Consider the following 13,389-nt stretch of genomic DNA (forward strand, 5'->3'; position numbering starts at 1 on the left):
AAAATGACCAACAGCCAGCTCTGCCTTCACTTCCCATGCTAGTCTTTCTTTCAGGGTGGCCAGTGAGGCATGTTGTTTTCCTGACAGTGTTAATTGTTGACTCTTAGTCAATTAACTAAATGGAATCCTGCCACTTAATCTCACATAAGTTGGTGACATGGCATGGGGAGGGGGGAGGGAGGAGAAGAAGAGAACAGTGGTAACTTAACCATGGCCTTCTTTTCATGACCGAGGTGTGGGGCCTTCAGTGAAACGTGGAAATAAATGTCCTTTTCTACTCTGACTGGGCCCTCCCAACTGCATGTCTAGAACTGGAAGTTTGCTCACCTTCTTCTCTTCCTTGAGGTATTGCTAGCAATCACTTTCAAGAAAATTCAGCATATAAAACCAGGAACTTCAACAGAAGATGAAACTTCTCAATACAAAAAAAAGCCACTCTAATTTTGTTTGGGAACATTTAACTGTTAGCTTAGATGTTGACTTCTTAATAGAGCATCAAGGGGTCAGAAGATAAAGTCTTGTGAGTATCATTATTGATGGAAAATATGGTCAGTCATTCAGCCAATGACGCCAACTGATATATGTCAGATTCTTTGGTTGGTGTGGTAGAACAATAAGCAAATTTTTAAAAAGCGTTTATTAAGCTTTCTTTGTCAGGCACGGAATTAAACTTTAGGTATACAATGACTAAAGTGAAACAGTCCCTGCTCTCAAAGAGATTACTTGTATTCATTCATTCATCTATTTATTGTTTATTTAATAAAACCTGAGATTAAACTTCCAAAGAGGAACCTCTTTTACAAATGAAGATTTTAAGTTAGTCAGCTTATTTCCTCAAACACAGAGCTTTACTGACTTGTGAAAAGTCACATATTCACGACAGCTAGAAAAGTGAACCCCATACCTTCTTGATTCCAAGACAAGCTCTCTATTCACCAGAGGTCAGGCTGCCTTTCTTTCTCATCTGTGAGATGGGGGAATTAACTGCTCTATCAGGATTATTGTAAAAAAGAATGAGAACTAATTAACAGCAATGATTTCTTAAAATAAGAAGTTAACAGATAGCATCCTTCTTCCCAAATGGGGCACACCTCAATGAATTAGCTGCAATTTAAATCTTACAGGAGGAAAAAGAGATGGATAATAGTGGTAGAATGTGTACAGAAATCAGGAAGGCCTCAGAAAATGTCAGATTTAGCAAACATAAGACTACCAGCAATGTTCAAGAGAAGAGTTTAAGTAGAGTTGTGAAGTTGGAAATGTGATTGCCAAAGAACTGAGAAATAAATGGACAAAGTGTAAGTCATTAGTCTAGACAATTTTTTTTTCAAGGAGTTCGACTATGAATGGGAAGAAAGATATATGTTCATTTTCATTATAAAGAAACACAACCTTGCAGGGCTGGCACAGATCTTAGGTCATCTATTTCAACTCACATGGAAAAAAATGTTTCCTCTACAACAGAGTTGACCAGTCATGTTCAGTCTTTATATGAAGACCACCATGAAAAGGAATTCATTACCTTCTAAGGCAACCTATTCCACATTTGGAAAACTCTAAAGATTAAGAATCTTTTCCTTTCATCAAGCCTAAATTTGACTCTACAACTTCTCTCCATTGCTTCTAGTTCTAATTCTGTCCCCAGGACCAAACAAAACAATTCAAGTCCATTATTTTGTATATTAAGTCTTCTTTTCCCCAAGTTAAATATTGTCAGTTTCACTAGACAACATTTATGTGGCATGAATTCCCCTTTCTGATTCCACTCTGTAGCATACTCTCCAATTCAGCAAAATTCTTCCCAAAATGTGCTATCCAGGATTGAACATAGCATACCAGGTGAAGTATAACCAGGATAGAGGGCCAAGAGACTATAATATCTTCATTCCTAGATGTGACTTCACTTTTATTATGATCAATCACCATCTTTGTTTTTTGACAGTCATATACTACTGTTGACTCAGGACCACAGAATCACAAAATTTTAGAATTGGAAGGCATCTAAGAAGTTGTATTGTCCAACCCATATCCACTGCTCCCAGCTTTACCCTAAGGAGTGAAACAGAACAAGTCTGATTCTTTTTCCATATACAGAGTGTCAACTACTTGAAGACAGCTACATGTCCTCCCTAAGTCTTATATTTTTTTCTGTTTAATTTTTGTTTTATTCTGAATTTAACAATAAGAATTTTTCCTATAGTTTTATTTTATTCTAAAAACAAATTTCTTTATCTTTATATGCATTTATAATCTGATCCTTCCACTATGCTCCCTACCCACAAACAAAAATAACAACAAATCCTAAAAATAAAACTCTTATCATAAGCATGAATAGTTGTGCAAAACAAATTCCCACACTATTTACACCAGAAAATGTATGCCTTTCCTTTTAAGTTCATCACTTCTCTCACAGAATGACAGTGGCATGTTTCATTTTCAGTCTTTTGGACTTGTGATTTATCATTGCCTTGAAGACAATTCTGTAATCTTTCAAAGCAGTCTTTCTCTACCATGTCATTGTCATCATACAAATTTGTCTCCCAGTTTTTACTTTGCTCTGCATCACTTCATAGACATCTTCTTAGTTTCCTCTGAAACTATTCATGTTGTCACTATTACCCTTGAGATTCTTGAGCTTTTTCCTCTCCATATTAATTTGATTATTGTTGTTTTTGGCTTCATAAAATTGGTGGTTTCATTGGTACACTACTCAATAAGTAAATTAATTTATATAATATTGCCATTTCATTGTCTTCTTTTACCCATGAGCAAATTGATGTTTCTCTAATTATTTAGGTATGTATTTATTTCTGCAAAATGTTTCATTGTTAGAGTCATAGAATAACTCAGTGAATCTTGATAGATGCATTCCTGAATTCCTGATATAAATGTAACCTTCTAATAGTAAATAACAATATTTATAATAAATTGTTATAGCTGGCTTGTTAATATTTTGTTTAAATATTTTGTATCAATATTTATTAGGGATTTTATCTATGGTTTCCTTTCTTTGTTTCATCTCTCTCAGGTTTAAGTATGAAGATGATATTTATATTAAAGAAAGAGATTAAAAGAGTACTTCTTTTCCTGTTATTGCAGATATGTAGTATTAGAATTGATTGTTCTTTGAATGTTTGATAGATTTAAATTGTAAGTTGATCTGGTCCTGGAGATCTTTCTTTGGGAGTTCATTTATGATTTGTTCAATTTCTTTCTCTGATATTGGATTATTTAAGTAATCTATTTCTCCCTCTGTTAATCTGGGTAGATTACATTTTAGCAAGGATTCATTTCCTCTATGTTATCAGTTTTGTTAGCATATAATTTTTTCTAGTATTTTTTATTTCCTCTTAAATTGTGAGTTCTCCTTTTTAATTGTTGATAAAATTGGTTTTTTCTTAATCTTAATAAAAATCTGAATAGCTAACTTTTTTCTATTTCATTAACTTTTTAAAAGCCTCTTTATTTATAAATCAACTCAATGTTTTGATGTTTTTGCTTTCAATTTTATTAATCTTTTCTTTAATTTTAGGACTTTGGTGCTTAGTTTTAACTTAATTAAAATTTACGTTAGGTCACTGCCATTTTTCTTACATTGACTTAGTCTACTCATGAAAAATGACTAGTTCTTAGACTATTTTGGTCTGTTTCTGAAAATAATGTTTTATAGTTGAATTCATACAGTTTTTCTATGTGACTTGATAATTAAAACAAAATATTTTATACATACTGTAGTTATATTGAATGGAATTTCTCTATATCTTATCAATAGATATGGTCAGTGATATGCAAAAAAACAATAATTTGTGTAGATCTATTTTATGTCCTGCAACTTTTCCAACATTCTTGTCTCATCTATTTTTTTAAGTTGACTCAGAGTTCTCTAAGTAAACCAGTGTATCATTTTTGTAAGAAATAATAATTTTCTTTTTTCTTTTCCTATACTTACTCTATTGAGTTCTTTTTCTTTCCTTATTGTTGAACCTGCTATGTGTAGCACAATATCAAATAATAATGTGATAATGGACATCTTTGTTTTGTTCTTAACCTTAATACAAAATGGCCTCTAGTTATAATTATCTTCCTCTCTTTCTTCCCCAGTCTTCCAGCCTTATTTCCTGAGTTGAGATTTCGTGGTAGGGTCAAGGTTTATAAATTTCCAGAGGAAATGTTAGGGTCTTGTTTGGTTCTAATGTTTTCTGTAGGGTCTTGCTTCTGTTTTCTTTGGGTAGTGAATGCTTTGTTCTCAGTCTCGGGGGCACCTCAGGCCAGGGAGCTACAAACTTTAAGTAGAACCTAAATGGTCTCATCAAGAGTGTTATCTCATAGTTGCCCTACTGATCACAGCCTTGCAGGGACCTGGTCCTAATTAGCATTTGTGTGGCATAACCCACAAAGTAGTCACTGGTTGGAGCTCTAATAGACAGTTGCTGGGCACAGATAGCTGGAAGGCTCTGTAGGTTCAGAGGGACAGAACTGCAGGCAAATCACCTATTCTTCACTCCTTGCCTAGTTACTCAACTTGAATACTATTAAAGGTCTATGTTGAATCCACTGGATTATACCATTTTTTTTTCCTCTGATCTCTTCCTAGGTCTTTTCTTTTGAATAAATATTCTTGGTTCTTTGAATTGATCTTAACATGGAATGAACTGAATGTCCCGTTTTTATTCTGGTTGTTTTTATATGAATTATCTAGATCTTATCAATATTTTCCCTTACCTATGGCTCCAAGAAATAAATACAATATTCTAGATTTCCTCTAACCAGGGTAGAATACAGAAGCATGGCTAGCTACTTATTCCTGAAAGCGTTGTTGTTCTTATTGTGGCCCAAGATAGTTTTGCCTGTAGTCACATATTTCTGACTCAAATTGAGCTTGTATTCTTCTAAAACCCCCAGATCTTTTTCTGACAAACTGTAGGTCAACCAATTGTTCTCCTTCTTGTACTAAAAATAGACTTAAAAAATGTAAGACTTTAATTTATCCCTACAAAATTTCTTATTGGATTCAAACCAGTGAACTAGTCCATCAAGGTCTCTTTGTATTCTGACTCTCATCCAGCTTAACTATAAATAAGGATTGTTTCATTCATTGTATTTGTACTCCCAACACACAACATAATGCCTGGGACATAGTATGTGTTCAATAAATGCTTGCTGATTCATTAGCTCTTTCTCTCAACAGATTTGAAAGACATGTCATTACATGAATCTTGCAAATCTCTATAATATAAAACAAAAACAAAAATGATATTTTAGAAAAATGAACTGACCATCATGAGATTCATGGGTTTCAGTACCCCCAAAATGTGACATTAGCAGAGGTTCTACATAGATGGGAGATGTATCCCCCTCAAAGCAATCACAGGTCCTTGTTGTACAAACATACATGGTGGCACTATTCTTAATATGGATATGTACTTCAAGCGTGTACATTTTCATTGGTGTGGGTATTCTCTAACAACAAAGATGACTGCCTAATTCTCTATGCCATAGTATCTAGTCTTTAAGAGTTTCTGTGGCTGAAAAATTCATCCTCTGGGGGTCAAATAGTGATGAGTTTCTCCAAAATTATCTAGGGTATTTCTTAGTCTGAAGACATTCTTAGCATTGAGCTTTACTTATGAAGCTAGGTGGTATAGTAGTTAGAGCCCTGAGCCTGGAGTCAGGAAGACTCAAGTTAAAAAAAAAATGGCCTTACTAGCTGTGAGACTCTGGACAAGTCATTTAACTTCTGTTTGGCTCAATTCTCTCAACTGCAAAAATAACAGCACCTACCTCACCGGGTTGTTATGACGATCAAATGTAATATTTTTAAAGGGCTTAGCCCAGCGTCTAGCACATCATAGGCATTATATAAATGCTTATTTCCTTCCCCTCAACTTGAAATCCTTCCAGCTTTTTGCATCATGCTGGAGCTGGTGTTCTACTAACATTGACTTTAGGAACTCAGGATGAGACATCAGAGGAAGATACTGAGGAGGACTGATAACAATCAGAATAATAAGGACATGTAAGGCCCATATGATGACCTAGCCTATTCCTGGGCTCCTTTCTAGTAGTCTTCTTTCTGAGAGTTGATCTATGGATAGGATATTTCCAGTTGTAGCCAGAAAGTTCACTGCCAAGAAGAAAATTGTCCAAAAGGCCCAGCCTGACATTGTTAGAGTCAGAGAGAATCCATGCATGCTCTGTCTAGCATGTTCCTGGCAGCCTGATTGGAGTGAGTTGTTTTGGCTGCCTTTATCCACAATTCTGGCTATAGAACCATCTTTCTCAAAGGCATCTACTGGAGTTACCACAATCCCTCCCCTCATTCCTAGGTGACATCATACAGCATGGGGCCAAAGGCAGTGATGTGATGGTATTCATGTTCATTCTCTAGCTGTCATTGGACCAATATGCTGTATTTTCAATTCTGGGGAAGCAAAAGGTTCTTCCCCCATAGGGTGAGGTTGAGGAATGCACTTCTCTAGAGATTCAGGGCTAAAAGAAGAGCAGAGAAGAAAGGTTCCCAGAGCTGTGAGGATTAGAAGTCCAAACATATATGAACTATCAGCCTGAATATGTTGACAGAGGAAAAGACTGTACACAATGGTTTGCCTTGCACGACAGGCCAAAATCACTATTGCCAAGAGACCCAAGATAGGGTGTCTCCCTGCTGATGTACATTACATGGCAAGCTCTTAGAGAAGAGGACAGCTTGCCTATTGTTGGTGTCTAAACAAATATCAACTGTCCATTGGGAGGATCTCTGGGGGGAGAGAACCAAAAGAATGGAAAACCACCATGAGATATACAAATGAAAGTACCATAAGGTTTGGGGGCATGTTAGTCATCGACAGCAGTTTGTCATGCAAGTCATATTCTCTGTATGTATATTCACTTTCATGCATATATAGTATTTTCTTTGATGCATAGTTTAATATACTTCTTCAATAGGCCAATAGCATCTACCTATACCTACCTAATACTGAAACACTTTGATTTCTAGACAGATGGCAAAGAGGCAGGACATTAGGTTATACATGTATTTTTGCTAAAGATTGCCATATCTCTCCATTGGTTAACCTATGTCCCCATCTGTAAAATGAGTGGGTTTAAGACCCTTCCAGAAATCTATGATCATGAGTAGCAGACTTGTGATCCACTAGATCATAGATTTATGTATATGTATATGTGTGTATGTGTATGTGTGTGCGTGTGTGTGTGTGTGTGTGTGTGTGTATGTATACCCATATGACTTGGGAAAAATCATTTGTAAACACAAACAGCTATGTAATATGATTAGCAGTAGTCATTTACATATGAGATAAAATACTTGTAGTACTAAAACCTCCCCATAATCATCAAGGGCAATTATGTAAGGAAATGGTAGAAACTGAGCAACATATCACTGCAGGCTGAAAAAAAAATAACATTAACCAAATACCTAACAAGATATGACCTTGTGGCTACAATTATATATCAAAAACTTGCTACCTTTCTTGAACAGATAAACGACAAATCGTAACACTATGTCCTTGAAAATTCAACCAATAAACAACATTGAAACTATGGCATTAAAACAGACCAAACTTAAACACAATTACACCAATATAACATTGACCCATAATTATTTAAGGACATTTTTAATAGATGCCATCATGCTAAATAATTATGATTTCCAAGCTATGTGGAAATTTCTCAAAATATTTTGATCTATTAGAATAAATTAAAATTCCATAGGAATAAGATGAAATATATGTCATCCTTGTTTATTGTCTTATGTTCTACTGGAGCTATACCACAGATGTTTTCAGTGAACCTACAGAGGATTACTGTACATCCTAATATTTTTATTCAACTAACAAAGGAAATTATCCACTTATACAATCGCTCATATACCATTAAATAGAGTATCAGGGCAGGAACTTGGTCCAAGACAGTTGCTATCTGGTCTATATAAGAGAAAATGATAACAATAACAATAATAATAAATGCTCCTATAATACATGGAAATGAGCCCACTCTAACATTTTGGATCTAAGTCCAGAATTCCTTCAGCTTTGCCATGCTATCTCTTTCCTAGTCTACTCCTCCTTCCACTAATACCACACCCATTTCTAAAAGTATTTCAAAGTTTATAAAGCCTTTTTCTCACAACTCTTTGGAGTTGGTAGTGTAACTATTATTCACCCAATTTTAAAGATGAGAAATTGGCAGCTGAGAAAGGATCGATGACTTGTTTTTCATCAATAGCTAGTAAAATTGGAAAACAGGAATCAAATCTGTGTCTTCTGACTCCAAATACAGTTTTCTTTTCACCATAACACTAAACATTTCATTGAATATCACACGAAAACAAGGCTAGAATTGAAATGATATTCTGTCTTTTTGGATCCATCGCTTAGGAAGCCAGACAGTCCTGTGTGTAGGGAAGGCATTAAGATCCCAGAACAGATATCTGGCCAGAGTTAAAGGCTGTCACATTCCACCAGGCAGAGGTTGAACAGCCTGCCTGTCACCTGCAGCCCCTTTTCCTTGTCCCACTCTCCAAATCTGCTCCTTGTGTCTGGAGGGCCAGTTTCTAGGCCACCTTGGATTCCTGCTTTTGATGGTGCAGACAGGGTGATGTCATCCTTTCAGCTGTTGCCTGGTTTAAGTTTCTGGAAGACATCCTGAATGAATAATGACTCCTTAAAAAGGGTTGGTGTCAACAGGTCATTGGATTGCTGCTGCTGAAGGATGTGTCCCTCACTCAAAGACAGGCAAATGGATTATGTCTCTGAGCCAGGGATGACTCATTGACTAGCTGACATTGGCCTCTTTCTGTTTGTATGTAGAATCCCCTCATTGACTTGCAGATTTCTTAGGGCTTTCTCCTGTCTTTACTGTATACTATTATGTGTTCAGCATCTCAGTTTAGGGAGCAAGCTTGCAAAGCAGTCTGCCTAAGACAGCCCAGTTATGAATACCTACAGCATCCCCTTATGGGCAGATTTGGGAGCCTGGATCAGAAGAATGTAGGTGCATTTTAATAATTTTTAATATTTAAAGTGCTTTAAAGTCACAAAATGTTTTCCTCCAAATACCCCCCCCCCATTTTTTTTTTAAATTCAGAGAAGGTAGTGACTTTCCTTGAGTCACAAAGTTACTATTAGAATCATGACTTGAACTTACATTGTCTTGATTGTAAATATCGCACTTTCCTTCAGACACAATGCTATCTAATAGTGATTGTCCGGAACTCCATTTATTTTTAATATTAAGCTCCAAAAGATAAATTAACCATGGTCCAATTGAGATATAATTCCAAAAAGTTGGGACTCACCTACTCTTTCCCTCTAAAGTACAGGGTAGTGCATCCCCTGCAGTTCCAAAGACATTATGTTATGCCAGAAGTGGGAGAAAGGTGTGGTATAGCAGAAAGGGCACTATACTAAGAAACTGGACATTTCTGCCTATGAATAGTTGCCTCATTCATAGTATCATGGATTTAAAGATGGAAGAGACTTTAAAAATCATGTAGTCTTATCTCCCAATTTTGATAAGTAAATTAAAGCCAAGGAAACTTAAATGATTTGCCCGAAGTAAAAAAAAAAGTAGAAAATAGCGAAGCCTAGATTTGAGCCTAGGTCCTCTGTCTCCAATGGAATCTCAATGGAATTCATTTGATGTTTGTTAAGTGTATAACATGCAAGTTACTAGAAATACAAAAATACAACTAAAATATGTAGTGCAATAGAAAGATTTGGTTCTGGGGTTAGAGGCCTTGGGTTGAGATCTTCCCTCTAATACAACCTTTGTGATTTTGGATAAGTCATTTAACCAATTTTAGCTTCAGTTTCCTCATCTATAAAATGATGGAATTAGACTAGTTAGTCTTTGTGGTCCCTTCTGGCTTTAGTTTTATAACCCTCTACCATGACCCTAAGCTTAAAAACTTTATATACTTTTTTGGTTTTGAAATATATTTTACTTGTATTTTTAATGTTTACATTGCCTAGATTTCCCTCTGTGTCTCTTCATTTCTCCCTCTTAGAAAGCCAGTTCTTAAAAAAAAAATTAAAAAGAGAAGAAAAAAAGGAAGAGAAAAAAATCCAGTAAAATTGATAGAAAAGGGACTTCTGTGAGCCAATATGGTAGACTGTAAGCAGTAAATCACCATCACTCTCTCATAATAAGCTCCAAACAACCATAAAATATCACCCCAGAACAAATCCTGGAACAGCTGAACTAGCAAAAAATGAGGTAAAACAATCTTTCAACCCAAAAAACTTGGAAGATTGGCAGGAACGGTCTGTCTCCCTTGGGTGAAAGGGCAGCACAGTCCAGAACAGGAAACATCCCAGCAAGCCAGCAGTAAGGCCTTCTTCAGTAAATGAGGGTGAGATACTGAGCCCCAGTGTAGCAAAGCAGGTAAATGTCAACACCAAGACCCTCCACATGCCTCAGCATAGTCAGGGGAAAGGGGCAAACTCCAGTGGCCAGATTTCCACATGTTTTTCAGTGTACACCCAGGGAAAAGCATAAACACCCCATAGGCCTCAGCACACTCTAAACACCAGCACTACGACCCAGGTTCAGCACCAGGTAAGCTGCCAGACCCTAATGGCCTCCAGCACCACCAGCCACCCCAACTCCACCCCCTCAGTGCAACATCAGTGCAGCACCAAGTACACAGCCAGGGCCTGCAGTCCCTGCACAGGAAACCAGAGATAATGCCCCTTCTACCCCTGGAACAGAGCTCAAATGTAAAAGATGAGCAGAAACAACAACAACAACAAAAAAGAATCTGACCATAGAAAGTTGTTATTGGTGACAGGGAAGATTAAGACAAACTCAGAAGAGGATAACAATGTCAAAACACCTATGGGCAAAGTCCCAAAGAAAAATGGAAGTCTGTACAAGTGAAGAAAGGGGTGGGAGAGTAAGCATCACTAAAACCTCACTTTCATCTGAACTGGTCAAAGAAGAGTAGAACACACAAAGTTTTTGGTGTGAACTTGGGAAAGGTCACACAGCTTAAATTTAAGTCAACCCAGAAACACAGAGGAATAGAATAAAGGGGGTTATTTAGGGAGGCATTAATCATAAGTAAAACAAGCACAACTCAGAGGATAAATTATGAAAAAATTTTAAAAGAAAGAGTAAGAATATTTGATATTTTCAAGATTTCTATTTTGATGTTTAGTTGAATTTTAAAATTTGTAAGTCTCCATAGTAGTACAATTTATCTTCTCTTTTTATTGATGGAAGAATTTTTAAAATGTGAATTTTCCCTTAAGGATTGTTTGGCTAACATCCCAAAAGTTTTGGTATATTGTCCAATTTTTGTCATTATCTTTAATTAAATTACCATGATTTCTTCATGGACCTACTGATTCTTTAGGATAAAGTTATTTAGTTACCAGTTAATTTTTTATCTTTCTTCAGTGACCATTTATTGAATATATTTTATTAAATTATAATAACTAAATGTTGTGTTTAATATTATTGCTTTTGTGTATTTTTCTGTATTTTTTGTCTTATTCATTGTCACTTTTTTTCCAGAGGTGTCATAGATAGCTGAGAATTATCTGTACTTTTTCTCTTTCCATTCAATAATCACTGGAAATAAATCATATCTAAATTTTCTGAGATTATATTCAAATACTTAACTGTTTTCTTGACTAGATTTGTTAAGCTCTGATGAGGGACACTAATGTTTTACTACCTAGCTTACTACATATTTTTACTGCATGTTTTTACCTTTAACTCATCTAGCTTTTTCTTCATTTATATGCTATTCCATCCAGTGCACATATGCTAAAAATCAACACTAATTTATTGTCTATGGAACCTTTGAGAAAGATGTAGTTTTCTTGTTTACCTTTTCAATTAAGTTTATTTTCGTTATTCCCTTGTCTAAGATTGATTGATGCTTATTTTTCTTTTTTTAATTCAACTGAGGCATAATAGATTTTGCTCCAACCCTTTCTTTTAATTCTTTGTAAGTTTTTACATTACAACTATGTTTTTTGTAAATACTATATAAGAGCCTGATTTTTTTAATCCATTCTATAATCTATTTTATGGATATGTTTGTCTCATTCAGTTATTATCATCAGCTGTATATTTCTTTCAATATTATTCTCTTATACTTTTTTTATCTTCCTCATCTCGTCTTTTATCAAATATTCTTACTCTTTATTCTAAAACTTTTTCATAATTTATCCTCTGAGTTGTGCTTGTTTTACTTATGATTAATGCCTCCCTAAATAACCCCCTTTATTCTATTCCTCTGTGTTTCTGAGTTGACTTAAATTTAAGCTGTGTGACCTTTCCCAAGTTCACACCAAAAACTTTGTGTGTTCTACTCTTCTTTGACCAGTTCAGATGAAAGTGAGGTTTTAGTGATGCTTACTCTCCCACCCCTTTCTTCACTTGTACAGACTTCTATTTGTGCACCCTGATATTGTGAAATAAATGTTGCTGTCCTTGCTTCCCCTTCCTTCTAGTGTATCTGTTTCAATTCCTTTCCTTTCTTGTATATGACTATCAAAACATGATAATACCACTCAAAGGCCTTCTGTGACTCTACTCTATGGTCTCTCATCACATAAGGATTCCTAAAGACCTCTAGCGTCATCCCCCATAGGATGTAAACATTTTATTCTTACATTAACCCTCTTGATCACCTTTGTTTCTCTTGACTCCTGTGTTTGCACTTCAAAGATTCCACTCAGATCTGGTCTTTTCACTAAGAATGCTTGGAAGTCCTCTACTTCATTGAAGACTTTTTTATCCCCTTACAATTTTATTCAATTTTGCTGGGTAAATTATTCTTGGATGTAAGCCTATATATTTTATATTTGAGGATATCACATTCCAAGCTCTCTACCCCTTTATAGTGGCAGATGCTAAATTTTATATGATCATAACTATAGTTCCTTAGTACTTGAATTCTTTCTTTCTGGCTGCTTTCAGAATTTCTTTTTCTTTGATCTGGAATATCTAGATTTTTACTATGATATTATTAAGAGCTTTCTTTTTTAGATTCCTTTCAGGAGTTAACAGATGGATTCTTTTTTTTTTCCTTTGGCCACATTCTCATACACCTGGGTGGTTTCCTTGCATAATTTCTTTAAATATAATATTTAGCATTGATTTTTGGTCATGACTTTTAGTAAATTATTTTCAAATTCTCTTTCCTTGATTTGTTTTCCAGGCCACTTTTTTTTAATATACGAGACATCTTGCATTTTCTTCTATTTTTCAATCTTCTGACTTTGTTTTAATATTTCTTGTTATCTTGTGATATTAACTTCTGTTTGGTCCAATTCTATTTGCAGGGAATCTGTTCATTGGGTAGGATTTCATACCTCTTGTGCTAACACGTTAATTCTTTTTCCAAGTCTCTAT

This window comes from Vombatus ursinus, unplaced genomic scaffold (genome assembly GCF_900497805.2).
Source record: "Vombatus ursinus unplaced genomic scaffold, bare-nosed wombat genome assembly UNPS02014786.1, whole genome shotgun sequence".
NCBI lineage: Eukaryota > Metazoa > Chordata > Mammalia > Diprotodontia > Vombatidae > Vombatus > Vombatus ursinus.